Below are 13,739 nucleotides of genomic sequence, written 5' to 3'. Positions count from 1 at the left end.
TGAAAATCACACTCGTACAATATGCCACTCTTAGAAGTCTGTTCCACAAAATCTTGCAGCTAAGATTTCATTCTTAGCACTGTATACCCCATACAAACTGCTCTGCATATGTTCTCAAGATTGCTATAGCACATGCTTTTTCTAATAAAGTTTTTAAATGTCAAAGATATTACACGTTTCTCTCAATGGCTCTTTCATCGGGTAAGAGATGGAGAAACAAACACAAGCAAGGAGCAGAGCATTTTTATCCACAGTAAAGGGCAGTGAAAATATTAGATATATCTGGCATAAAACATGAAAAAAAAAAAAAAAGACAACAAATATGACAAAATGTAGAATACAGAAAACAGCCCTCCCCTTAAACGATATCTCATCAAATATGTATTATTTCAGAGTAAAGGAGTTGGAGAGAATTCTGCTTGGCTAACCAGGCATAAGGGACAGATAATAAATAAATATAAGTCCCATAAAGGCATATGACATTAGGTTTAAATCTGTCCATTAAATATTTTTAATTTTGGTGCACCACTCACATCTCTGCAATTTTTTTTAAAAAAGCAAGTTTAGTTTCATGAGTCCCATGTAATGCAAATTTCTAGATTCTAAGAAGGTAAAAACTTTTTAAAAAATGGACAAAAGAAAAAGGTGAAGTTAAAAAAAATGTATTTTAAAACACTGTCTTCATCAAGTCAGTCTTTACATCTGTGTCTGATTCCTTTTGAATTGAAACAGGAATTTGCTTGACACCTCTTTCTGATTTCCTAGGAATGTCAGTGCCAGTTTTCTGTGGTCTAAAGTTGTACAGTATCTTCTGCCTGAGTAAAATGCACTCATTGGCTCTATTCTGTTTCAAGAATCTGAGATAATTTAAGTATAAACATGAAAGTAAATTATAATAGTGCCTTCCTTGCTACATCAATGCAGAACTGCATGTAGGGAATGGAAGTGTGCCTTACTTTTCTGCTAAATAATAATTCACAGTATTCTGTGATAAAACGTATCTTACTTAAACCAGCCATTTCTTCAATGGAAATAAACTGTAATACCCCTTGAGATTGAACCACTTGCTGCTAATTGCAAACATACATTCAGGTTGGAACTTTGCCATCTGTACTTCAACGAACAATGTTGAAAAATACTACAATTTATTTATTTTCATGATTAGCAGAATGTCATCTTTAATCAAGCCACCAATGAATATATTACACAAAAGAATTCATCGCACATCAGACTTGGTGCCTGGTTATCAAATTCTTAGGAAGACTTCCCCACACTGAAATGGCAAAACTAGCACTTCATCAGAGTGATTATTTCCAAAGGAAGTAGACAAGAAACAAATTTCTGCACAGTTGAAAGGATTCGGCCACTCAAGATTAAAACAAAAAAATATATCAACTTTATTAGAGAAAAATGAGAACAGATTGTTTTTAATGGGAGGAAGAAAAAAAAAAAATGAAATGAAATAACAACACTTCACTTTCAATCTTTACCATTAAAATAACCAGCTGAATATCTCTTTTGTATGTACATGGCCTGACTGTGATGGACACTTCCAATCCTAGTCAAGAGAATGGGGATGGAGACTTGTCCTTCCCTCTACCACACTTAGTGAGTGTGTAGAGTACAAATACCCCTAAGCCTTCTTCAGGAGCCATGATTAACCTAATGGTTATACGACTTCCAAGACCAAGTCAACAATTAACACTCTGCACTCAAAGCATAAAATTAATTGCTCTATTCATTCCTTTCATTTTACAGCACTTTTTTGCTTTGACAAAACCTGCTTGTCTCACACAGCAAAGTCTCCAGCACCAACCCTAAAACATAAATCCTTAATTGACTTTACACTCATTGTGACAGGAATTTCTTAAAATATTCTTAGTCCACATCTAATACTCTTACCTTATTAACAGCAGTGGGATGCCTGAACAAATCCAGTGAAAATCTAGCAAACTTCCTAAGAAACAGAAAAAAAAAAAAAAAAAAAAAAAAGAAAAAAGAATCAACACATATGTAGAATAAAAGCTATAATCAGAATCACAATTATATAGAGATATTCAGGGTGATGAAAACTTTGCATATTAGCAATTCTTGAAGATATACACCCTCTTTTTTGTTAGCATTGAATATAGGTGAAAATATAGACATGTTTGTTGCTAATATTAATTTTCTGGTCCCAGGACTGATATCTATACTAAATGACAGAGGAAATTAATAATGATTGAAATAGTCTCTAATCTTATCTTTCATTATATGAGTAATCGGAAAATTTCAAAACAGGAGCGGAATCTTCTCTCTGGATTTTTAGATGTTGTTTATTTTTAGCTCCGCATCATCATTTCCAGGGGTTATCATATTTTCTTTTTGCATTTATTGAAGATATAAGAATAATGAAACTAAAAAATTCAGGCTCTTAAGGGTAAATAAAAAATTATTAATAGTATCTGTTAAAATATTAACAAACATATTATCTTTGTGTTCCTCATGCAATTTTAAGAGAATCAATACAAAAGTTAAAGTACGCAGCCTCATAAGTAATGAAAATATGAAATTGTTGGCATTCCCTATTTCCCATCCCAGTCAGTGAAGTCAGAAAAAGTATCTAAGACACATCACTCATTTTAAGAAGCTTTTAGATTTTTTTTCTGTAAACTTAACTATCAACCAGATTTGAAGTTCAACCTTGATCTTTATCCTCAAGTTTACCTGCTAGAGATCTTGTTTCAAATCCAAATTTCTGCCTCCTCCTTTATACCTCATTTACCATTAACTTCATAGAATCACAGAATCATAGAATGGTTAGGGTTAGAAGGGACCTTTAAGATCATTGAGTTCCAACCCTCCCTGCTATAGGCAGGGACATCTCCCTCTAGACCAGTTTGCTCACAGCCCCATCCAGACTGGCCTTGAATGTTTCCAAGGAGAGGGGATTCACAACCTCTCTGGGCAACCTGTTCCAATGTCCCAACAGCCTTGCAGTGAAGAATTTCTTGATTGCATAATTCAGATAATTCCCCACAGAACCCTCTTGCAGAGCTGAATACCCCATTGAAAAGATTTCTCTGAAGGTATTAGATTTCTGCTTTTGTAAGCTTCCAATTCCTTCTTCCCAATCATGGAGTGCAAATGTGATAAAGCAATATGAAGACAGTGACTTCTGTCAATGATAACATGTAGAATCGGTATTTAAAGTGAACAAGAGGACATTAAAGCTACAACTGGAAACCACCAAATATCTTGAAGAAGGAAATGTATAGCTACTAGGCTTTCTGAAAGCTGTGGAGTTATTTGACTTTTAACAGGAATGTTTCTCCAGTTGTACTAGCTACAGGATGAGACAAGAGAAGGGATGGATGAGGTCCTTAAAATAGAAAATAGTTTTAGGTGGAACAGAAGCTCTAAATCCATTTTTTTTTTAGGAAATGAAGGATTGGTTTTCAATATTTTATTTAAGAGTGTTTGCATTTTTTTTTTGTCTTCAAGTTTCTGTATTTTTCCATTTACAGTTCCTAAGCAAAGATACGAGGCTGTCAGACAAACAAGCAAACAATACACCTTTTCTATTTGCTCCTCTTTTAAATTCCTGTTATTAGAATTGTAAATCCCAGAGGTCCATTCACTCATAACAAGGGATCAGCAGGTGTTTTATATATGAAATTTGCAAAGCTTTTGTTTGATTTTCAACTGAAAAAGAAAAAGTAATTTAGTGTAGATCACAGAGTTAATAGAGATGAAAAATAGTGCAATCTACTTCTGCAGCACTGCAATTCCATACTCTGAGATTAAATAATGCTTAAAACTTGAGTGTAGAGTTTACAAGTTACACGAGATTGTAAATTCTAGTTTTCTCCTCTCACTCACCCTCATTTTCATAAGATTTGTGCCAACTTGACTGTAGCATTGTGATGACAATGGCAAATTCATGTCATGTGTGAATTCAATCTAGGTATCCGATTTAGGAGGCTGCAAGTATGCTCATAAAGTTCTTTCAAATTTTTTCCTTGTATGCTGTGGTCTTTTGACTTCAGCCCTGTCTTCCTGCTGATGGCAAAAAACAGGCCAGTCCTGTAGAAAAGCTGATTTCTATCATTGTCACTGACTGACACTATGCATGTTTTAATCAACTCAGGCTAATGTCCAGTATGCTTAATTGTCCTAGTATTTATTTCAGCTTTATACTGGTGTGTTTAGTGATTTCACTTGTACATAGTCCATTTCACCTTGGTGTTACTGAAAGAAAGTCGTGATCTTTATTTTTATAATAGATTGGGATCTTATCAGATGCATGTGAAACAGAACACTGCTGTTAGCGATTTGGCATAATTTATGCCAGGTATTATTATTTTACTTTATTTTCCGTCTATTACAAATGCATATGACTTTCTGGAAATGTTGGCTCTTGTGAAGAAGAAAAACCCCATTAATTCCACTGAATAACAAACTATTTTAAGTGGTTGTATATTTGAGTAGCTCATAAATATGCCTGATTTTAGCACTGAATTTACTGTATTTTTAATTTTCCAGCAGATTGGACATAGTTTTTTAAAGTTTCATCTGAAACCTTAAATAGACCGTCTGGTCTATTTAAAGGGCACAATGTACTTAACTATTCAAAAGGCACTTGATCCCATGAATGCACTTTGGTAGTAATAGGATAGTCATTTTCCAGGCCAGTAAAAAGCTATTACTCATTGGAACACAAACAGATTGTGAGAATGAACACTCATGCTGATGCCTGGCAGCCTGACAAAAGGAAATGGGAAACGGGAAATGTGGCCCTTTCCTGAATTAAGCTGCATTGATTCTATGTGTTCCAAGCATTTGACTCTATTCCTTGCTTCTCATGATACTTCTGACAATAATAGGATAACGGATTTATGTCACGAAGGCACTGACCTTTGTCAGAGGGAACATTTTGACAGGAAAAGATGTGATGCTACACCCTATAATTTTGACAGTGAATGACAGTGTGGCTGTATGTCAACATGGTAAAGCTTATGCTTATGTTTCTATATTGTCATCCTCAGCTTATCTAATTTGTTGTTGTTGTTTGCTTGTTTGCTTTTTTAACATCTTTTATTGCGTAAACATTTTCTAATGAAATTTCTAGACTGAGACAAATCATACTGCTAGGACGCCTTGATTCTGAGGTCACCCCACACCCATAGAAGTAACTTCTGTTCTAGAGAAAGATGAACTTGTAAGATTGCAGGTAATCCCAGTGAACACTGATGATACTTCTGTTTAATCTATGTTGAAGATATTCTCAGTTTAAGGACAAATAAACTATATTGCCTGTTTTTTTGATAAATGTAAAATATTTCATTCTGCCAAGGTTTTTGCTATTAAAGAAGTCATCTTAATGTAAAGTGTGCAAGTTTAAACATTGAGAAAAGAGATGTTATTCTGTGGAATCTGAATATTTAGGTTATAATCAATTACATGGATAAAACAATTTGTCTTTGAGTTTACTGAGTAGAGATATTTCATTACTATAGTATCAAAGATTCTCATTTGTAAGGAAAAGCCGTATACCCAGGTAGTTAAAAAATGTGAAAAGTAAGAAGAGAAACGGAGATAGCCATTTGTCCAAAAATACAGTGCAAGCATTCAGTATCAGCAATTTTACTGAATTCAAAATGATGACTTCCAACTCATAGTTCTTTAATCAATCTGAACTGTTTGTACTTACAGTTTTTTCTACTTAAATAATTACTTAACATTTTTGAGAGGATAACAGTAAAAAAGTAGTATGGCATGCCATATGCCATGTTGAAGATCTTTTTTTTATTTTTTTTAGTCTAGTAGGAAGAATGTCTGCAGTGCTGTGCATTGCAAAGAAAATTGACAGCCTCTGCCCTGGAGGATCTCATTTTGCAAACTCTTATACATGGGTAATTTCATTCACTTGGGGTTTATTTCTGTTCCCAGTGAAATCATTGGTAAAATTCCCAGAAACTCCAGCAGAGATCAAGAAGGAGAATATCAAGATTGACTTATGCAAGAGCTCTTAGAGAACAAATCAAACCAGAATACTATCAAAGCAATGAAAACTTATTTCTTGTCTTTCATCTTCCATGATTTAGGAATAAAATTGCCGAGATGTAGCATCACTTTTCATTCAGCTTTCCGAGTGACATATAATGAGGTTTCATTGTTCACTATGACACCTTGACAAATGTTGTGTTTCCATTGCTCCTAAAAGTGACTATACAACATATCCCCATTCCAGAAACACAAAGCAACTGTAGTGAAAATCAAAATGAATAATGTATTAAACATGAGAAAGGAAGCAAACGTTAACTAATTTCAAAGTGGGTCAAAATCATGACAATTTGGTTGGTGACAAATGAAATAATTTTTCTAAAATATTACCCAACTATGTCTTTTCTTGCTAGATTAATTTGCAGAGAAGAAATATCATTTTCCAAGCAGATGGGGAATTTCCCAAACAGAGGAGAATTCAGCTTCTACACGCAAGATATAATGAGAACTAATAAATTAGGCAAAGTTCCTGTTTACCTAAACTGAAATATTAATGGCCAAACCCATGAGAATTCTAATGACTGCATTTTTATTTTTGCTTTCTTTTTATTTTTTTAGCATGTTAAAATTTAGAGCACAGTAGCACATGTTGTGATAGATCTATATATCACAGAAACAGTAACATTAGAAAAGGTACCAACCACAGAATACAAATATAAGGTAGCTGAATAATTTAAGTTTCTTCCACGCAGATTTCACTGTTATCAGCAGTACTGAAGATAAATTATATGGCTTGAAGTACTGATAGACTTATAGAATCATAGAATCATCAGTGTTTTAAAGGCTATCTAGTCCAACCTCCCTGTGATGAACAGGGTCACCTACAGCCTGATCAGATGCTCAGATCCCCATCCAGCCTGACCCTGAATGTCTTCAAGGGCAAGGCATTCAGTATCTCCCTGGGCAAACTCTTCCAGTGCCTCGCTTTACTGTAAAAAACTTCTCTATATGCAGTCTAAATCTCCCCTAAATATTATAAGATCTTTTCATTGTTATATGACCAATGAGTAGAAGCTTGTATGCTAGTTGTGTGATATGATCTGATGGTCTTCATCCATTTCCCAGATTGTAACAACATATGGCTCCTTCATACGCCACTGTAATCCAGGCACTAGGATTGTAAAAAACTTTTTGAAACAGAAAGTGACTGTATGACTGCTTTAATATCAACAAAAGTGATTCATATAACTAAGGGAATTTAACTTCTGAAGAAATTATTCTGAAGGAGTTGGGAGTATAATATCATAACTATGATATGACTGACGGCATCATTTGTAAGACAGAAACATATTAACTTAGTGATAGACAGATGTGCATAAGGAACATGGAAGGATGGACAGCATATGAATGAATAGCACATATTAAATCCTCCAAAGGAAGAGGCAAAAATTCTGCAGAGGGTGCCAAGGATCAGGATCAGACTGAAGTGATCATGAGAAAAAAGTATATTATGTCAGGAATCTGCTAGATTGCCTTCATCAGAAAGAGACATTAGATGAAATTTTCTTGAAGTCTCCTGATCACTGGTCTTGGTTCAGAGGGTATTTGCTAGGAGGTTCACACAGAACCAATAATTTTCCAAATTATTTTGATACAGATGCTGGTGGGCTGCATGGGGTAGCTTTTACTAAAAAGGACTGTAGGTAGCATGCAAAATAAGTGGGATCTGCATCTGTTATTCACAATTGTAATACTGATGCATATTTAGTAATGTGATAGCTGACTGCAATGATCTTGAAATCAGTTTATGAAATCCTGAGAGAAGTGAAGAATGTGAGTAGCAGAATAAAGTTGCTGCCCTCAGGACTCAAGGAAATTTGTTAGTTGGGATCCCGTAGGAGTCTGTTTTGAAGCACAAAGGGTCTAGAAAACCTGACTGATGATCTTCAAGAACAATCTCCTCAAAGTGCAAGGATTCATCCAGTTCATCCCAGTGTACAGGGAGTTGAGTAGATTTAGCAGAAATAAAGATTGATAAACAAGGAAATCGAGACTTGGCTCAAAGGAGTTACACAGAAGATAGAAGCAGAGATGGGCTGTGTAAAGGGACTATGGAGACATCTGGTGAATGGGCAATTATAGTGTTTGCACAGCCATATCTCAGCTTGTGTTCAGTCTACCGTGAGATGTGCAAGGCAACAAGGAGCATTTCTGCAAGTACATAAGCAGCAAAAGGTAGTCCAAGCAAAATGCTCTTTTTCAAGCTGAATTGATGTTGGTGGCAGTGATGAAAAGCAGACAATCATGACATTCTACTTTCCTAGCTCATTCTTTACTGATACCTTCTCTCAGCCTCCAAGAGCTCTGTGGCTAACTGCAGAATTTGGAGAATAGGAACAAAACAATGGAGGAACTAGCTGAGCCGTGCAAAGATAGAAGAACTCCATGGAAAAACAGTGTGAGGACCAGCTGCCTGGGAATTAGATCTGCAGAAAAGTCCACAACATGCCCTTACTGACATAAGGGCTAAGCAAATAATGGGGTTGCTTTAGCAACCAGTTGACTGAGGGAAATCATGATTGCCCATAACTCAGCTTCCATGAGACTACAGGAGTCCTATTGTTAGTTTTGTGTTCCTTAGAATGATATAGCAGCGTATAAACTGGGGACAGTTAAACAGAAGCTGTCAAGGCAATCAGCAGCTGATGCCAAACTCATCTCTGAGATCCACAGTGAAAAAGGGAAATTCTACTTGGGTATCAGAGTACTATTTTTCATTATGACAGTGATTAAGCACTGGAAAAATGGTCTGAGAAGCTGAGAAGACTTACACAAAGTTGAATGAGATAATCTCAGAAGAACTTTCCAACTGTAATTGTGTATGACACTTTGATTTTAATATATAACAAAGAATACATGAGTGGATAGTGAATGCAGAAATTCAGTTCCAGAAGAAAGAGTCTGCAAGCAAATATTCTTGAAAATTTCAGTTTTATTGACAGAAAACTAGGAACTGCATAATAGTAATATTCCTTTGCAATATGTACACAGACCACTGTGACCATAGCATCATTCTGAGACAATATCCTAAAAACTCAGTCAGTAATAATGTAGATAGTTAAACTCTATCTAATTCATTTGAAAACAATTTGCAAGTAGATTTGAATTTGATTATAATGAATTATTATAATGAAACTCAGGCTGTTTTGGTTTAAATCTTTGGCTTCTAGTACAGCTCCTTTGCACTGATCTATTACCCTAATGCTGAGCTAGTAAGACTACTGGGAATCCTCCCTCTCTAAGGAAAATCTAGCTGACAGAGGAAATGTGTAGCTGGCTTTGCTCCAGGGTACTGAAGAAAAGGCCATTTCCAGGGCAGGAATGGGAAGCTAAAATGGATACCAGTTTTGACAGTAATGAAGAAGACTATCACCTCTCTATACAAGGACCTCATTATGTTGAGTAACAAGACTACTAAAAATAGATATACATTCCACATAATTTGGAATAAAATGTTCTTTGTTTTACCTAAAAAAATAAAGTTCAGAATAACTTATTTTTGGAAGTGTTTAAATTTTAAAAATAAATTAATGATAAAATCATAAAATAATGCTGGAGGAAAAAGACATTATTTATTATATGATTTTTTTTTTCTTCTGTGACAATTGCATTGATTTCCCATAGTAGTAATTGAAATCTTATGCTGTGTTCTGATTTTTGTCTTATAACCATTTAAATACGAAATGACAAAGCTATTAAAGATATGGATGAATATTTGCATGATTTTCTTAAAGCAGAATTTGACTTATATAAATCCAGTCTTCATTAATTTTTTTTAAGAAAAGGGGTAACTTACTATAGCACAGAAATAAACAAGGTAATCAGCATTTTAAGAACATTCTCTTTAAAACTGCAGCCTCTAACAATTTTGAATCGCATTTCACAGAACACATGAATGAACTCATTTGCTGAGAACTAATGAGAAAACCATCAAAACTGTATCCACCATATATTTACGTTTTCTTAGGACACGCTGCTGAATTCTAGGCAAATCTGATGGCTGATAAATTTTATTTATGAATAATGTCAGGATACTAAAAAAAAGAGAAAAAAAGAAAACAACACAGAGAAGTTTCCAGCTTTCAGTACAGACTAAAAAGACTTCCTCCATCATTCACATTAAATCTGCCTCTGGATTCCTGATGAAATTCCAGGCAGGAAGATTTGTTCAGTGTGCATTAATCTACTGAACTACAAAGGCCATTAATTTTGAATACCACTATCAATTACACTTCATGACATAATGATAACTACATGATTATCTTTAATGTACCTTTTCTGATTCTGAGGGATTCAGTTTTGCTCTCTGGATACTTTATGAAGTACTGTGTCTGCACATTGTTAGGTAGAAACCTCAAACATGTATATGTAAATATTAAATATTTCCACTAATGTTCATGACCTCTTTAGAATAATAATAACAAGGTTTTCATTTAATTAAACTAGAGATTTCTTGTCTTTTATATTTTATTTTTAGCATTATAAAATGAACTCATTAATAGAAACCAATGAAATTAAATGCCAGAAACTGAAATTTAAACCAAGTATCCATCTCACTTTGGTAGATTGAAATGCTCAGCCTTAAGACTGACGGAGAAACTCTTGTTCAGTTGAATCATTCACTTTCACTGTGTCAAGGTTTTCTTTCTTGTTTAGAAGACACTCAAATGATTGTTATGGTTTGAAACATAGCACAGTTAAGTAGATTTTCCATTTGAAGATGCATGTTTAACTAACTTAAATAAGTGGTCAAAATCACCAAAAATATTAAATTTGCGAGCCAATTTTCATCCTAAAATTCTGGCATTCTCTGGCTTCTTCAAATTTTCCTTTTGAGTACGTAGATGAGTACATTGCATTTCACAATTATGACACCAATCTGTGGGGTGCAGTCATATACCGGAGGGACAGAATGCCATCCAGAAGGACCTAGACAGGCTTAAGCAATGGGCCCAGGTGAGACTCATGAGATTCAACAAATCTGAGTGCAGTCTTGCACTTGGGTCGAGGCAACATCCACTACCACTACAAGCTGGAGGAAAGGATTGAGCACAGACCTGCCAAAAATGACCTGGAAACTTTGGTGGATGGGAAGCTGGGCATGAGCCAGCACTGTGCCCTTGCAGCCCAGAAAGCCAACCGTATGCTGGGCTGCATTGAAAGAAGAGTGAGGGAGGAGATCCTGCCTCTCTACTCTGCGCTGGCGAGACCTCACCTGGAGTACTGCATCCAGATGTGGTGTCCTCAGTACAGGAGAGACACAGAACTACTTGAGCTTTCTGAGGGACTACTTTCGTGTCCAGAGGAGGGACACGAAAAAGATCCGAGGGAGATGTGGTGGATGCCCCATCCCTGGAGACTTTCAAGGCCAGGCTGGATCATGCCCTAGGCAACTTTATCTAGCTGTAGATGTCCCTGTTCATTGTAGGGGAGCTGGACTAGATGATTTTTAAAGGTCCCTAACCACCTCTAAGAATTGTATGTTTCTGTGATTCTATAAATCACAATACCATTTTAGCAATTTACCCACACTTAACCACCTTAATTCAGAAAAGTTTTAAATGGTGTCTTCATAATCAGCATCCGCTCTCTTGAGAAACTAAGATACAATCTCTGACTGAAATTCACAATTTGGATGACAATTTGCTCAACATTATTCATTTTTAATGATTTTGCACATAGATTTTCCTGATGGACAAAGATGCGAAATTTCATCAAAAGTGAGTTGCCAGTGGCAATTGTGTCATCTTCTATTAGTTTTAGAAGTCTTTCTTTTTTACCAGCCATACTATGGCATCAGTAGCTATACCAAATATGCCAACATAGGTTAATGAAAATTTCTTCAATGTAATTTCTATTGCTTCATAAAAATCAAGAGATATAGTTGTGTCTTTTAATGGCAGCAAAGAAGCCATTTCTTCAGTGACATTATATTATTTGTCAATTTCTCTGATGAAGATGGCAAGTTGAACTGTATCCATAGCATCTATGCTTTCATCTACCACAAAAGAATAAATTTTGAAATAAGAAGTATTTCTTTCAATAGATTTTCCTATTTCTTCAATTCACCTGGCTGGTCTGGTGAGAAAAGCTGAGTTAAGAAAAAAAAATGCTTTATTTATAATGGCAAATTATACCTTCCATGCTTTCCATACATTGCTTAACAAACTCACAAAGTGGTTTTGTTCACAGATTGCTATCACTAGCTTTAATAATAGAGTTTGAGTTGTAACTTAATATATATATATACATATAAAATGAGAAGACGCTCTTTTTTTTTTTAGTTCCATTATTTTCTCTTTATGAAACATTCCTTGAAATGCACCAAACTGAGCAGCATATTTTTGCATATAACATATCCTTAAGTTGTAATATCTGAAAACTGTCAAAGTTTCCTCACAAATTAAGCATAGTTCCATATTATTTGTCTCAACGAAAAAGTATTCGTCTGTCCATCTTTCATTGAACAGTCTTCACTTCTTTGGGTTTCTATTTTCTTTTGAGACTTCACTAAGTAGGTTGAAATATTGTGTATAATTACTGTGCTTTAATAACCAAGCAGCACAAGTGCATGTGACATGTAATACTCATTGGTTCTGATTCAACTGAGTGTGTGTGGTGGGTGTGTGGGTGTGAGAGCTAGCTCTGAGCTGTCCCTTCCCCTCCAAAGCATCCTATTCTTTATGCAGTTCACATTTGAACTACACATAATCAAGTCATGAAAAATATCACTAAAAATCATATAATAACGTTAATATCTTACAATTTTGTGGGTCCAAAAACTTGTCCAAAAGAAAATCTGAGAAACCTGACTTATGCTCAAGGTTATTCTTGCTTTTTTTGAGAGGCTGGACTTTACCATCTCTAGAGGTTATTTCCAGCTAAAATCATTCTATAACTCTGAATATACTTAAAAAAATAATGATTACATTTTCGGTCTATTTAAAGATCTTACATGGAAGGTTGCCTCCAGGATTTCCATCATAATTTTTTGACAGAAATATCAACACCTAGTTGCAAATATATCCCAGAACAATGTTTCTCCTTCTCTGATACATACATACTCTATGCACTATTTTATAGCATTTTTTGATTCAACTTTGTGTCTGTATAAGTTCCTCTGATAGTGTATATATAAGATGGAATCCGCAATGCATAATCAGTAATTAAGCATAGATTTCTATTCCATTTATAAATAAGACAGACTTATGATAGCTGGATATAATCAATGATTATGAGATTGAATATAATGCTTGCATTTTTCTTCTTGGATAATCTCTAAAAGATGCTTAAGATGTACAGATTGTAAAAATAAAAATAAAAATAAAAATAAAACAACATCAACAAAAACTCATTTTTTATTATAGAAACTCATTAAGACATTTATCTATCTAAGGGTTGTCGAAATCTCCCAATGGAATTTTTGTAGGAGAAAAATATGCTTTTCAGATGTTTTAAACCACAGCCTGCCTTCCAATGACATTTTGATTTGTTTTTAAAATTCTGGAAAATGTAATTCTTTTCATATGAAAACATAGAGTACTAGCAGAGAATATTTCTCATCCTAAGTATATAAATTGATCTCAGTTTAGTAATCTGCTCTTTTTCATATGTTATAACACTTCTTGCTGGACTTAATTATCCTGTAGTATTGTGCAGACAAGGAGCTATGATCTTACTATATGCGAAGTGAG

General features: G+C 34.7%; 1 long non-coding RNA gene across 1 annotated transcript in view; it reads right to left on the bottom strand.

Moving 5' to 3' along the window:
- Positions 1-1,245: 1,245 nt before the first annotated feature.
- LOC146545836 (uncharacterized) overlaps positions 1,246-13,739 on the bottom strand; it is a 503,527-nt gene continuing 491,033 nt past the window's right edge. Inside the window, exon 4 of the long non-coding RNA XR_014881296.1 lies at positions 1,246-1,957. This is a non-coding gene — a long non-coding RNA (uncharacterized LOC146545836). The remainder of the gene's footprint in view (positions 1,958-13,739) is intronic.

This window comes from Meleagris gallopavo, chromosome 1, assembly GCF_905368555.1.
Source record: "Meleagris gallopavo chromosome 1, MGAL_WU_HG_1.1, whole genome shotgun sequence".
In the NCBI taxonomy this organism is placed as follows: domain Eukaryota; kingdom Metazoa; phylum Chordata; class Aves; order Galliformes; family Phasianidae; genus Meleagris; species Meleagris gallopavo.
The sequence above is the reverse complement of the archived record's forward strand: the minus strand, read 5'-3'. Positions and strand labels throughout refer to the sequence as shown.